The sequence below is a fragment of the Phascolarctos cinereus genome, unplaced genomic scaffold, assembly GCF_003287225.1.
Source record: "Phascolarctos cinereus isolate Bilbo 61053 unplaced genomic scaffold, phaCin_HiC Scaffold_7;HRSCAF=346, whole genome shotgun sequence".
NCBI lineage: Eukaryota > Metazoa > Chordata > Mammalia > Diprotodontia > Phascolarctidae > Phascolarctos > Phascolarctos cinereus.
This window is the reverse complement of record NW_027556180.1, coordinates 142,267,438-142,282,302: the sequence shown is the minus strand read 5'-3', so window position 1 is coordinate 142,282,302 and position 14,865 is coordinate 142,267,438. Positions and strand designations below refer to the sequence as shown.

The 14,865-nt window shown below is 34.9% G+C and overlaps 1 long non-coding RNA gene across 1 annotated transcript; it reads right to left on the bottom strand.

Moving 5' to 3' along the window:
• Positions 1 to 10,831: 10,831 nt before the first annotated feature.
• Positions 10,832 to 13,928, bottom strand: LOC110193812 (uncharacterized). The gene is made up of 2 exons (XR_002320551.2): positions 13,821 to 13,928; positions 10,832 to 11,047 (listed from the first exon to the last, which is right to left on the bottom strand). It is a non-coding gene; the product is annotated as an uncharacterized LOC110193812 (long non-coding RNA).
• Between the last annotated feature and the right edge of the window lie 937 nt (positions 13,929 to 14,865).

Genomic DNA, 14,865 nt, shown 5'->3' with positions numbered 1-14,865 from the left:
GTCCACCAAAATCACATTCACTGAAACCATGTCCACATTGTTTGAAAACAGAAGAATTTGCTTCAAAGAGATATTCCCTATAAGAATTTATCAACAAAAATCTACAACTAACTAAATACAAGCAACAAAAGAAAAAACTTCAAAGTATCTGAATGATGAGAATGCAAAAAATATAAGGATATCTTTTGCCTATTACTAATTGTTAAGATTTTGTGCATGTTCATAAATGTATGTGAATATTGATATATGTGTATATATGTGAAGAATTAAGTATATAATCTTGTCAATAATAGAAGCCATCAAATTTGTGTTTCTATTAACATTTATATAATAAATGACACAAATGAAAACATTCCAATTTTCTAATGGAAAAGCAGTTAATAAAAATAACAATAGACTCACAAAAATTGATCACATAATGAGTAATCTCACATAAATTCAGAGACAAAAATCGTATATATTATATTTTCAGATCATAATGCAATAAAATTAGGAATGATTAAAAACATTAGCAAAAGTAACAAAACTACACGGAAACTGAAAAACAATCTACTTTATTGAACAATAATTGGGTTAAGTAATCAGAAAACTTAAAAGACAGTTATAATAACAAGCCACATATAAAAAATTATAGGCACAGACAAGTGGTTCATATAGGCAAATTTATATAATTTAGTTTCTCCTCTACTAATTAAGGGAGAAAAGAAATGAATTAAGCTTGCATGTAAAGGTGCTAGAAAACATACAAAAATATTCTGATGGAAATTAGAGAGATTATAGTGGTTAAGGGAAAAGAATAAACAGAATAGAAAATGAAATAACATTTGAATTGATAAATAAAACTAAGATGTGTTCTTTTAAAAAAGCCCATAAAATTGGCAAGCCAATAAAAACAACTTTGATCAAAAAAGGAAACATAAAACACAAATCAGTAAAACTATAAACTGAATAAGAGAGGTCACAACAAACACACAAAAAAATCATTAATATTATTAGCAAATACTATACATAGCTATAGCCTAATGATATTTTTAATTAAAGAAAACATGATAATGAACCAAAAAAATTAAATACCCAAACTGACACAACAGTAAATGAATTAATGAGAAAGAGGCAAGACAACACATCAAATAATTACTTCACCAAAAAAACATTCACACAAAATTTCACAGTAGAACTATTCCAAGAAAAATAACCGTTATATTATACAATACCTAATGCTTTGCATAAGGCAAAAATGTTGATTGTAAAACCAGGTAAATACAATTATGGGGAAAAAAAAAGACAAGGACAGGCCAATTTCCTAGTGAATAAATATGCAAAAATACCAAATAAAGTATTAACCAATAGAATACTGTACATTAAGAAAATTATTTATGATGACCAAATGGGGTTTTTAACAGACTTGTGAAGGTGGTTCAACAGAAAAACCATTAATATAATGAAGCATATAAACTAAAATTCTAAAACAAAACAGTCAGTATGTGATTACATAAATAGATTTAGGAGTCTTTCATAGAGTATAATTTTCATTCATGATGAAAATACTAAAAAGAATAATAAGTGAAGAATTTTTCCTCAATATAATAAAGAAATATCTAGCTTAAGCTGTGATCCAACATAATATGCACTGGAGAAATATTAGAATCATTTTTACTAAAAACAGTTACAAAAGTGGTGCCTAGTTTCATCACTTTTGTTTGAAATAGTATGAGAAATTATTAGAATTGCAATAAAACAGGAAAATGAGATTCAAGGGATGGACACTGGAAATAAAGAGGTCAAAACATAATTTTTTGCAGATGATATCATAGCACATCAAGAAAAATTCAACCACCACTACCAATAAATGAATTCATCAAAGTTGCAGGATATAAGATTAACCCAAAATGCAATCGACATTTTTATTTGCCTATAATAATAATGAAGAAAACATAATTTAAAAAAAACACCATTTGAAATAAAAACCAAAATCACTAAATATTTTAGAATTAATTTACCTAGGAATATACAGACCTCATATAAGGAGAACTACAAAACAATAATGACCAAAATAAAAAAGGAATGAAGTAACTGGAAGAATATTCATTGTTCAGGGTTGGGCTGGAATAATATGGTAAAAATAGCAATATTTCCCAAATTAATTTATACATTCAATGCAAGGATATTATTTATATAACAGATAATTCTATATACATATGCATATATACATGTGTATGTATATTTGTACATATTTATATGTGTGCATATGTATATATGTGTATTTATGTATATGTGTGTGTGTGTGTATATATATATATATACACACACACACACACACACATATATATATATATATGGAAAAGCAAATAGACAAAATATTAAAAGTCACCCTAAATTGAAAAGCTGATAGGGTCTTGCACATCCAGACTTTTTTCAAGCAATCATTAAAGCTATCTATTATTATGTAAAAAAAAATTGAGAAATAGATCAATTAGATACATTAGATACACCAGAATCTAACTAAATATATACGAAAGATTAGCATTTGACAAAATCATTAGATAATAAAAACTGGATAAGGGTTAGGTTATTTAATATATGTATTTAGGAAAATTAGTTGCCAATTTGGCGGGAAAGTGAGTTGGATTTTTCTTATCTTATAGATACAACCAAATTAATTCTGGCTGTTTAAATGATAGGGTTAAACATTTTTTAAAAATACGAACATAGAAACAGTGAAGGGAATGGAATGACTTATTTATCTCAGTTGTGGAAAAGAGATGATTTCTTTTTATTCAACAAGCAGAAGGAACTATTGGGGACAAGTAGATTGCTTTGGTAAATTAAAATCTGGAAATCAGGAATAGCAAAAACAATATAATCAAAAGAAAAATGTCATATTGGGGAATTATGGCAAATATGACAGATAAAAACTTGACATTTAAATGTATAAGAGTCAGTTAAAAAGTTATTGTTGCCATTTCCACTTTACAATGGATAAATGGTCATGTGTAATGAATAGACAAAAAGAGGAAACACAAACCATCAATAATCACTATACAAATTCCCAATCTTACTAATATTAGAGATGCAATCAAAAATAACTCTGATGTACCACTGTATACCATTAACATGGCAAAAAGAAATAAAAGCAAAGAAACTCACTGCTGGTAGGATTTTGGAGAAATAGATAGCCTCCTTCATTGCTGGTAGAATTGCCAACTTAGAGAATCTTTTTGGAGCACTATCATTATGTATTAATAATTTTAAAATCATGTCCTTGGACTCAATATCTTAATTTCTAGAAATATACCATGACAAGTATATTTTAAAGTGCTCTTAAATCAAAGATTTCAATAACAGGATTATACATAATGGAAGCTAACTACTATCCAACAATAGAGAAATGTTTAAACAAACCATGGTATGTGAATGTAATATAATAATATAATGTAATTAATGTGGACAAGGATTACAAAGAAATCTCAAAAGACCTTTATGACATAATGCAAATCAAAAAGAGCAGAGGAAGAAAAATAGAGTTGTAGGAAGCCTAACCACAATAGGATGAGGAAAAGTCAATAAGAATAAATGGGCAAAGAATTTTGATAGTGATTCTGAGGGACTAACTAAAATTGTCATGAGAAGTTATACACTGAAATAAATTAATTTAAATGTAAATATGTTACTAAGCAAATGTAGTTGTCTGTCTTCATGTATGTTGTTTCTAATAAAACATTTAATTAAAAAAAGGAATGTGCTTCCTGAGCCCATCCTACCCCCTCACATACAGATGGTGTGTGTATGTGTGTGGGTGTATATATATATATGTATATATACATACATACATACATACACATATACACACATATGCATATCGTATGGTATGGTACAGAGCAAAAGGTTCTAGCTCTGAAGTCAGAGAATCTGTATTCAAATCTCACCTCTGACACTAAACTACCTGAGTATTCTTTGGACAATTCATTTAACCTCCTGGGGCCACAGTATTTTTGTCTTTAGAATTAGGGGTTTGGACTAGATGGCCTCTGACATCCCTGCCAGCTCCAGAACTGTTAATCTGTGATACTATGAAGTGTTGGAAGTGAAATGTGTCCTTATTTAATTAGTAAAATAAAAGAAATACTAAAGCTATTCTAATATAATGATGAGGGTGATGGCTAGCACATTTATGTGATTTTTTAAAGATTTACAAGTACTTTACAAATATGATCTCATCTTATCCCCACTATAGGAAGTGCTGTTATTAAGTCCATGATACAGTCGAGGAAACTAAAACAGTTAGAGGTTGATGACTTGCCCAGGGTCACACAACCAGGAAGTATCTGAGGCTACATTTGAATTCAGTTCTTCCTGACTCTATCCAGGTCCAGTATTCTGTCCACTGTGCCACCTAGCTGCCTATAATAAAATATTACCTACTTTGTAGATAACAAATAATGATAATAATAGAATATTGTCTATTCTATGGATAATAAATGAAGTCTAGAATATAAAATGGTCCTACATGGCCCATCACAAAGAGGTTGTTCTTGTAAATGAAGTAGTTCACATTTGGCCAAAATCACAATTCACAAGCATGATGCAAAGAAAATAGTGACAGGAAACCAAAATGAGCTTCATTCATCAATGCAGATTATACCCCCCTCTCCCCTCCACTAAACCTACAAGATCTTTGTCCATGTGTTTCTATAAATCCTCTATTGAGCATTCACTCAACCTATAACTACCACAAGGGACCAGTGTAACACTTGGACTAACCATTTTCTGGCTCCTTCTTAGTGCATAGCAGGCCTGCATACCTTTCTGGTAATACACGTCATTGATATTTTTTAGGCTACTTATCTTTTATAAGCCACTGTTGGTAAAATGCTATAGCTTGCTTGTACCTACTATGAGTTTCTGCTTTGGGTTTCTGGCAATTTTACTTCTTCAAAGATTGTAATGTTCCATTATTCACAGTTATAGAGCACCACTGGGAAAACATTAACATTAAGAAGATGAACTTTCACAATAGTGAGAAGTTAGAAATAATGGGAAGTACTGGGCAATTTCCCAAACATGATCCAACCTAATCGTTTCCAATGACCTAATTCTGAATCCAGTTCATTTATATAACATATATTCATGGACTATCTTGATGGGATGCCTATCCAGCTGCATTTCATAGCCTGGAGTATGGTTTTTTCCCATCCACTTATTATTACAGGTAGATGGTTAGATCAATATCTTTTGCATTGCTATGGATTTCACTGAGAAGGCAGTGTTCTGGGTCTCTATACAATAGTTAATAGTCTCATAGATTTAGAGCTGAAAGAGATGTTAATGTCCATCTATTCCAACCCTTCATTTTACTGAGGCACAGAGAAGGCAGATGACTTACCCAAGGTAATGTAGGATTCAAACCTGGCACAATGTCGCTTTTTTTATAAGACCACATAAAGAACCTCATCATCACTAAGGAATCCTTCTTTTGTTTGGATATGGTACAGGTCATTCTCCATGACAGTGAGGAAGATCTACGATGAACATGTCTCTCTGTCTCTGTTTCTCTCTCTGCATTTTATACCTCATTTGATGTCAGTATTCATAGGATCATATTCAGAATTCGGTGGGAACTTGGAAGCAAGAAACTGAGGCCCAGACTGACTTAGTGATTTTGTTGTTGTTGTGTCATTTCTGTTGTGACCCCGTTTGGGGTTTTCTTTGCAAAGATAGTGGAATAGTTTGCCATTTCCTTCTCCAGATCATTTTATAGATAAGAAAACTGAGACAAGCAGGGTTAAGTGACTTGTCCATGGTCATATAGTCGTAAAGTGTCTGATGTGGGATTTGAACTCACAAAGATGAGTCTTCCTGATGCCAGGACCGGCACTCTATCTGCTGTGCCACATAGTGACTTAGTGATTTACTCAAGGCCAAATAGCTAGTAATTGTCGAAGGAAGGATTTGAACCTAGGCCTATCTAGCCCCTAAGTCCTGCAGTAATCCATTACCTCCCACTACCTCTCCAGTCTCACGTACTACCTAGCTATTTGAATTATCTCTACAGCCACAGCTAATCAGTCTTGTAATTTTAATATATGTGTGGAAAACTTTTTATTGGTCTTCCCAGTTCAAGGCTTTAAAAAAATAGATAAATAATAGGCATAATAGGGATCTCACATTCTCAGCTCTCCTTAGTCAATTATGTGTTCATAAAGATATAGTTTGCTATAGAGAATCATCTGTAGAAAGTTTTCTTATTCTCCTGGTTTCATCAAAGCTAACCTCTAAGTGCTCACAGCCCATTCTCAAAGATTTTATAGAAATGTAAAGGCAGAAGTATAAGTCAACAGTTGCTGGTATTTTCTTGATTGTCCTTTTTAGATAAAAAAAACACCATCTTTTCCTTTTTTTCTGGAATCTTCTCCCCTTATTGAGATATCTTGAAAAGCAATCTTTGAATTCCATTCCTCCTTAGCAATGTCTTTGCTGTCCTCTGGTTTGATTTATAGCTGAGAAAGCCAATATTGACAGAGTTCATCAATAATGAAATGTGTCAACTCAAAGAATCACAGTATCATAGATTTAAAGGTAGAAAGGGATTTTAGAGGTCATGTAAGCAACCTCTTCAATTTATAGAAAAGGAAACTGAGGATCAGAACGTTTAAGTGACTTAGCTGGAGTCACACAGCTAATAAGTGTCAGAGGTGGCATTTGAACCCAGGTTTTCCTATTTCTAAGGCTGACATTCTATCTACCATGCCATGATGTCTTTAGGCATTGTCAAACATTACATATGAAGAATATCAAGAATTAAATTGTTTCTAGATGTTTTCAAAACTATGATTATTTTTTTCAGTTTCTGCCCCCTTTCTCTATCACAAGGCAAAAGAGGGTTGTTTAGACGGAGAACTTTGCTGTATTTTTGTCTCTTTCATGGGTAGCTATGACCAAAAATAAAAGTGGCCAACCTTCTCATGTTTCTTTTTATTTGATATGGAAGATACAATCTATCAGAGGGCCCATACTCAAAATCTTTGAGTATGTCAAAGCCTTCAAGAGCCCAGGGCCACCCATGCACCACAGTGAAGAACTGAAGTAAGACTTTGATGAAGAAAACTAAGCATGAAAAAATCATAATCATATTGTCTGTACAGAAATCACAATCATTTATTTGAAATATATTTTAGAAACAGCTAGACACTCATATGAATAAGCCTAGTTACCCATCTAGTATTATTTTAGATAATCTGGAATCCAAAGCTCCTCCCTTTCGCCCCACCCCCCTACCCCATCTAGAAGTATTTTTGGAAAGTCTATTCAGAATGCAGAGAATGTGATTATGGTGAGGGTGGGGCTAGGGGGAGAGAGATGAGAGGGAAAAGAAATGCTTGTTAATTTAAGAAAAATAGTTTACAAATATTTTAAAAAGAAATTGAACATATTCACTAATATAGTCCCAGATTATATTTAAGTAGCAGAAGTTGTAGATATTACTGGGCATTTCTTGCTAAACTTGAACCACAGCTGTTGACTCTGGAAACTTCCATATATTTACAGTGAGTGAAAAATGTAGATGTGCTATAGGGAATTCCCCCTCCCATTTGACTTTTCTTCATGTTCTTACTATGACTGAGTTGTATGAGATTAAATAAATGTATATATCTACTACAGGAAACAATGCTAGAAGAGTGTCATATAATACAGAAAGTATTAGACTAGCAGTTTAAAAACCTGAGCTCTAATCTGTGTGGTACAGCATAAAAAAACAGAGGACTTGGCAGTCAGAGGTCCTGGGTTCTAATCTCATTTTTGCTATCACCTGCTACTTATGTGATCTTAGGGCAAGATACTTAACCTCTCTGGCCTCAATTTCCTCATCTATTAAATGGGGATGGTTTGATTAAATTACTTCTAAGATCACATTCAACTCTAAATTTATGATTTTATGATTTCTGCTCTGCCATTAATTTAGCTATGTGTCCCTTAAACATGTCAGTGCCTCTAGCTTTCTGTTTCTTCATGTATAAAAGGAAGGGGTTGAATTAGATGATGCCTTCCTGGTCTAATGTTCTGTGATACCAGCTACACCAAAGTAGTTATGGCTATAATTATTTTTGTCATATCTATGACAAAAATAACTCTATTTTAATAAAATAATATGTTATAACAGTTATATAATTATATAAATATATTATATAATATTAACATATTAAATAGTAATATAACCGTATTAACAATTATCACTAGACCTTATATAATTATAGCTACACTATTTTTTGTCAGACTCCACAAGCTTGCTGTATGAAGCAGAACAAAAGGTGCCCCCAAGTTCCCTTCATCCCATTGCCCATTTGTAGACAATTGAACTCAATGCTAAGCTACAGGATGCTTCACCCAAAGCAACAGATGAGCAAGGACTTTAATAGAAACATTTCCCAATATACTCAGGTTTGGATATTTTTAATGTCAAGCAAGTTATGATGCTGGGCATTTTTTGTATCAAAGTTCAGAAAATAAGGAACACTTACTGGATGAAACAGTGATATGTTATATAATTATGGAGATTTTTGTTAAGTCGTTTTCGAGTTGTGTCTGACTCTCCATGACTTCATTTAGCAGAGATATTTGAGTGGTTTGCCATTTCCTTCTCCAGCTCATTTTACAGATGAGGAAATGCAGCAAACAGGTTAAAATGACTTGCCCAGGGTCACAAAACTAGAAAGTGTCTGAGATTTGGACTCAGGAAGATGAAGACTTCCTGACTCCTGGCCTTGCACTATGTTTACTGTGCCACCTAGCTGCCCAAACTATGAAGACACTTCCAGCAAAATGTACTTTTGTGTATTCACTTTCCCCCCCCCTCTGGGAACTTTTTAAAATGAATAACACAGAACCACAAATGAAGGAATGATGCTTTTGCAAGTGACTCCAAATATGGTAGGAGCATATATGATTTAGTCCAATACATTCATTTTTACAAATGAAGAAACAGGCCCAGAGATTTAAATGACTTGAAGAGTAGCAGAGCTAAGATTCCAATGGAGGCCCTCTTACTTCAAGCTTTCTTCTAAGGATAAAGGATAAAGCCAAAAACAAATTGAAACTTAGTCTCACATGGATCATTTTTAAAATTCCTAACGAAATCAACGGACATTGAATCTATCTTAGAACTAGTTTTGCCAATTAGGATCACTAAAGAATCTAATTTAGTAACTCTATTAAGTTATACCTATTTGTAAGTGATTCATTTTCTTTTAAATATATACTTCCCTAGATTTTTAATTAATGTTGAATAACTTCTAACCAGGATTGATGTTGAATAACTTCTAACTAGTGAGGCTGCATAGTGTGATGGAAAGAAGCGAAGGACCATTCATTACCAGTATGATTGTAGGCAAGTCGCTTAACCTCTTGGACCTCCGTTTCCTCAAATGCAAAATGGTAGAGGTAGACTAGATGACCTCTAACATCCCTTCCAGCTCTAATTCCATTCTTCTTCCCATGAATGGTAGACTTAAAGAGGAAGAGAATTTAAGGTTAAAGGGACCAAAATAAGACAGGATTCTAAGAATGACCAAGGAGGGTACCTTGAGATATGTTTGTGAGGACACGCAGTCCTGTGTGTTTCAAGTATATTCACATTGGATCATTGTTTGTTTTCAACCACTGGCTATTTCACAAGCTTCACTTTGAATCTTTATTTATCTCTCAGGAGGGACAGAACTGACCTGAGAAAGCATTCAGCATAAGGTATACCTTCAGCTCCAACTGTTTTGGGATGATGTTTGAGCAAAGTAGAGTGGCTGCTGAAAATTACTTTGACACATTTCAGCTTTCTCTAGGGATTGGGTAGTGTCATGACGGTCATTACTTGGCAATCACATTTCTGTGTCTCAATCTTGGCTAGTTTTTAAAAAGTTCTAAGAAAACTATGTGTACTGCTTTGGAAAAGAAACAAGAATACACAGAGGATACTTCTTTTAACTCTGCCTCTTCTTTACACCTCCCTCCCTGTTCAAAGCAACCAAGTGCATGCAACAGTCTAATATAATGAAAAATGATGAAATTTACATGCATGAGTCAGGAAACACAGTAATTACATCCCTTTATGACATTAATCTAATATGCAAAATATATTACGGCATAATTTTTACTGCCTAATTATAAAGAGGAAAATATATGTTGAAAATTTTTGACTGGCAATTGCTGTTGTCAGTGCATCATCCTTGGCAGTTCCAGACACATATTTTAAAATGTAGAGATGAAAACTAGTACGACATTGTAGATTTACAACAAATAAGAGGCAGATCACTTATTTGTTCATAATGGAAATGATGAGGAACACAACGATGAGGCATTGAGGTCATAGATGACTCTCATTAACAAGGATGGTTTCTCTCTGTTCTTAATAAACGTTCATCACCAACCTATGGTTTTTAATGCCGTTCTTCTCTTACAGACCACTAGTAGTCTTTCAAGGCCTTTTTTTGTTTTGTTTTTGCCTTTTTTGGGGGGGGCGAGGCAATGGGGTTAAGTGACTTGCCCAGGGTCATATAGCTATTAAGGGTCAAGTGTCTGAGGCCAGATTTGAACTCAGGTCCTCTCGACTCCAGGGCTGGTGCTCTATCCACTGCACTACCTAAGCTGCCCCCTCAAAGCCTTTTACAATGATTATTGAACTTGTCTATTCTAGTATTAACATTAATATTGCTCATATTGATATTGCTGTTCTTATGCCACCCTATACATTTCTGGTTTAGTAACAAATAATTACAGTTGCCCCTTGACATTTGCAGGGGTTATGGATGCAGGACCCCCATGAATGTGAAAAATAACAAATAGCTCTAGGCCCCATCCCAGACCTTTATTTTTAATAATTCTGATTACATTGATTTAACACAAAAAAAGTAAAGAAACACACTGTACCATAAAAAAGTTACAGTATATGTGAGAAAGAGGTTAGTATCTTGCACACTATGCAGAGTCTTCACAGCCACCTATACAGCTGCAGCAACTGCTTCATGGATTTCCTTGGCTTGTTCTCAAGATACAATGAAACCTGCAGAAGAAAATCATGTGACTGAGTCAAAATGGCAGAGAGACAAAGAGAAGGCATTCTCAAAGAGAGTGCTTGAGCCCTTACCTCTTCAGAACATTGAAGCTTTTAACAAAATTTAACTGTTTATAATAAATTCATCTATGTATACTTATGGTAGTAAATGATAAAATAGATTAATAATATATGGTATTTATGCATTTATGACTTACTGATTTTTTAGTTTTCTTTTCATATGTGTATCATTGGCAATTTTCTGAAGTACCCCACAAATCTCCAAAAATTTTCGTTTAATTATCGATAGTCAACTCATAAATAACCAAAACCTCAGATGTGAGAGATGACTGTACTTAAATACTTAATAAACTCAAATATTACCTCACTGGTAGCTCATCAAAAAACAGAGCAATCTTATTTATTTAGGTGAGTTTCCTTCTCCTCACTCATCTGCCCAGCTCTAGTGGTAAGAAAAAGCTGATGATATAGGTTTTCCATTGGAACCTTTGGCTGAAGTGGTTTCTGACTTTCCACAGTGGTCAGAGAACTGCTCTTCGACATAGAATGTTCATAGTCCTAAAACGTTGGAGTCCAGAATGACCTTAGAGCACATTGAATTGAACTAACTCCTCTGTTTTACAAAAGAGTTATCTGAGGTTCAGTCCCTTGCCTATGGTCACTCAGATAGTATTATAATAGGGAGGTCTCAACTTAATTATTTTGTGTGCCAACACTTGTAAAATGATAGTCTGAAATTCAGAAAACTTTTCCTAGAGCTATAAAGTTCTTAATGAGTGATTAGTTTCCCAGGTTGGACTTAATATAAAACCTTATCATGTAGCTGAAATACATTTTAAATGAAAAAATAGTATAAAACAACACTTTTTACCATGTTATTTTAAAAAATACAATTGAGTAAGAAATAGCTTTTTACTTATCTGGAATATAAATGCTTCAGAAAAAAGAAAATATTTTAATTGTAGAAAGATTTTATTCCTTCTACTACTAAGCTTTCATTAAGTCTTCTGATGAAATGCTATGGAAATGACTTTGAGTGCTTGAAGATTATATCAATGGAACACAAGCCTTGGTGGATACACCAAGCTGGAAAGGCTTTCAGTTATGTTACTGTCATTCAAGGACTAGCCTACCTAAATCTGGAGAAGCTTTCCATCAGGTGATCTCAGGGTGACGTCTTCTTTGGCCACAGCAATTCTCAAACCTGATGTATCAAGACAGTTACATATAGGTGGCACAATGGATACAGCCCTGGATCTGGATTCAGGAAGACTTGAATTCAAATCTAGCCTTAGACACTCATTAACTAGGACCTGAGGCAGGTCACTCCACCTATTTGCCTCAGTTTCCTCAATTGTAAAATGGGGATAAATAATAGCACCTATCTCTCAGGGTTGTTGTGAGGATCAAAGGAGATATTTGTAAAGCACTTAGCACAGTGCCTGGCACATAGGTGCTTAATAAATGCTTATTACCTCCCCCCTTTCCCTTCTCTTTCCTGGTCAATTTGTCAGGGAAAATTTTTGTCTATATATTTTATAAAAGTTGCAGATCCTTGAAATCTTCATTCTATAGATAAGGAAACTGAAGTTCAAGAAAGTTAGGTAAATTACCTATAGCCATACAAGTAGATAAGTATTGGTATTGACACTCTACTTCAAGTGTACCAACTACAAATTCAGCCCTTGCCATCAATGAGGTAGCATGGACAAGTGGATAGAGCACTGGACCTAAGATCTGGGTTCAAATCTTGCCTCAGATACTCGGTAGTGTGACCCTAGGCAAGTCCCTTAATTTCTCTATACCTAAGTTTCTTTACCTGTAAAATGAGATGATGGGACTCAAAAGTATCTAAGGGCCCTTCCAGTTCTAAATTTATCATCCTACACTCACTCAAACCTCACCTGTCTAAAACCGATATCTTCATCTTCCCCTAATGACTTACCTACCACCATACTTCCAAATACCTTTGTTTAAAAGCTCAGTTCTTTCTTGAATCTGATATTCAGCACTAACCACTAACCAACTGCCACTGACTGGCTGGAAAGTCCAATAGCACCAGGAATGTCAGTACTTCCTAAACCCAGGGTCCTGCTTTCAGCCCAGCCTCTAACACCATCATCCTGGAAAGCAGCTGGAGAAAGGGGCCACCCATCTCCGCCAATTGCCAGTCCACTGCCACCTCCAGGGCAGGCAAACCAGTCTAGATGAAGAGGCAATGTATTTTGAGAGAGAGCTGGCAGCAAGTGCGTGGTGACCTAGACCACTGCCCCCTCCTTAACCACCTCAGTGCCCAAAGAAGACAGCCAGGACCACGGGCCCAAGATCACTGCGAATAAATAACAGTCTTCCCCAGGCCACCTGCAATGCTTCCAAGTCTGTTCCCCATAGCCATCACTGAAGGGTGCAATCCCTGTGAAAAAGAGGACTTTCTGTTTTGCCACCACTGACATCAACACTGACCAACTGCCACCAACATGCTGCTAAGCCCAAGAGCCCTGAGAATGCGTATGTGCTTTACACTGTGGATCCTTATTTCCAGCCCAGCTCCCTCAGCAGGAACAAGCTCTGTGAATATGTGACCTGAAAACTGGCCTCTGCATCCTCAGCAATCACTGAAGACACCAAAATGTAAGTACTCAACACTAAAATCCTTGCCATTTTCAAATGGTTGAAAGTCAGAAACAGATATGATTTTGTCAGTGAAAGAGACATTAAAGATACTTAACTATCGGCTTTGTCATTGCATCCTCCTCCTTACCTGTTACCTTTTCCACTCCCCTTACATGCTGTCTTCTTCCATTAGAACGTAAGTTCTTCTAAGGTAGGGACTGTCTTTCTTGTATTTGCATCCCCAGCACTTAGCATAGCAGCTGGCCCAAAGTAAGAGAAGGAAAAAGAATAAGCATTTACATAACACCTACCAGAGATATCACCTTGCCAATAAATAAACAGATAGTCAAAACTATGGTTTTTCCAGGAGAGAGAGAGAGAGTGAGTGTTGGACTATAAGGAAAGCTGAGTGTCACAGAATTGTGGTGCTGGAGAAGATTTTTGAGAATCCCTTGGACAGTAAGGAGATTAATTCAATCAATACTTATTATACTATTTTTATTTATTTATTTATTTAGGCAATTGGGGTGAAGTGACTTGCCCAGGGTCACACAGCTAATAAGTGTCAAGTGTTTGGTCTGAGGCCGGATTTGAACTCAGGTCCTCCTGACTTAAGAGCCGGTGCTCTATCCACTGCGCCACCTAGCTGCCCCCAATTCAATCAATACTTAAAGAAATTAATTCAGACTATTCTCTGGAAGGTCAAATACTAAAGTTGAAGCTTAAATACTCTGGCCATATAATGAGAAGACAACTCATTGGAAAACACCCTGATGCTGTGGAAGAATGAAGGCAAAAGGAAAAGGGAATGGCAGAGGATGAGATGAACAGATAGTGTCATGGAAAAAATGAACATGAGCTTGGACAGACTTTGGAAGATAGTGGAGGATAGAAAGGCCTGGCATGTTATGGTCCATGGGGTCACATTGGATGTGACTGAATAACAACAGCTACCAAGGTCACATAAGTAAGGATCTAAAGATGGATTTAAATCTGGATCTTCCTGCTATCACACACAAGCTTTTAAAGTATTTTTACTTTTTTATGAATTTATTTCTCATAGGATCATAAATTTGGAAGTGGAAAGGATTAAGAGGTAACCTCATTTTCACAGTCCTTGTTTCCTCAAGTATACTGAAAGTTCCTTAAAGGTAGGAACCATTCTTTGTGTATCAAGAAAGCTTTATAAACAC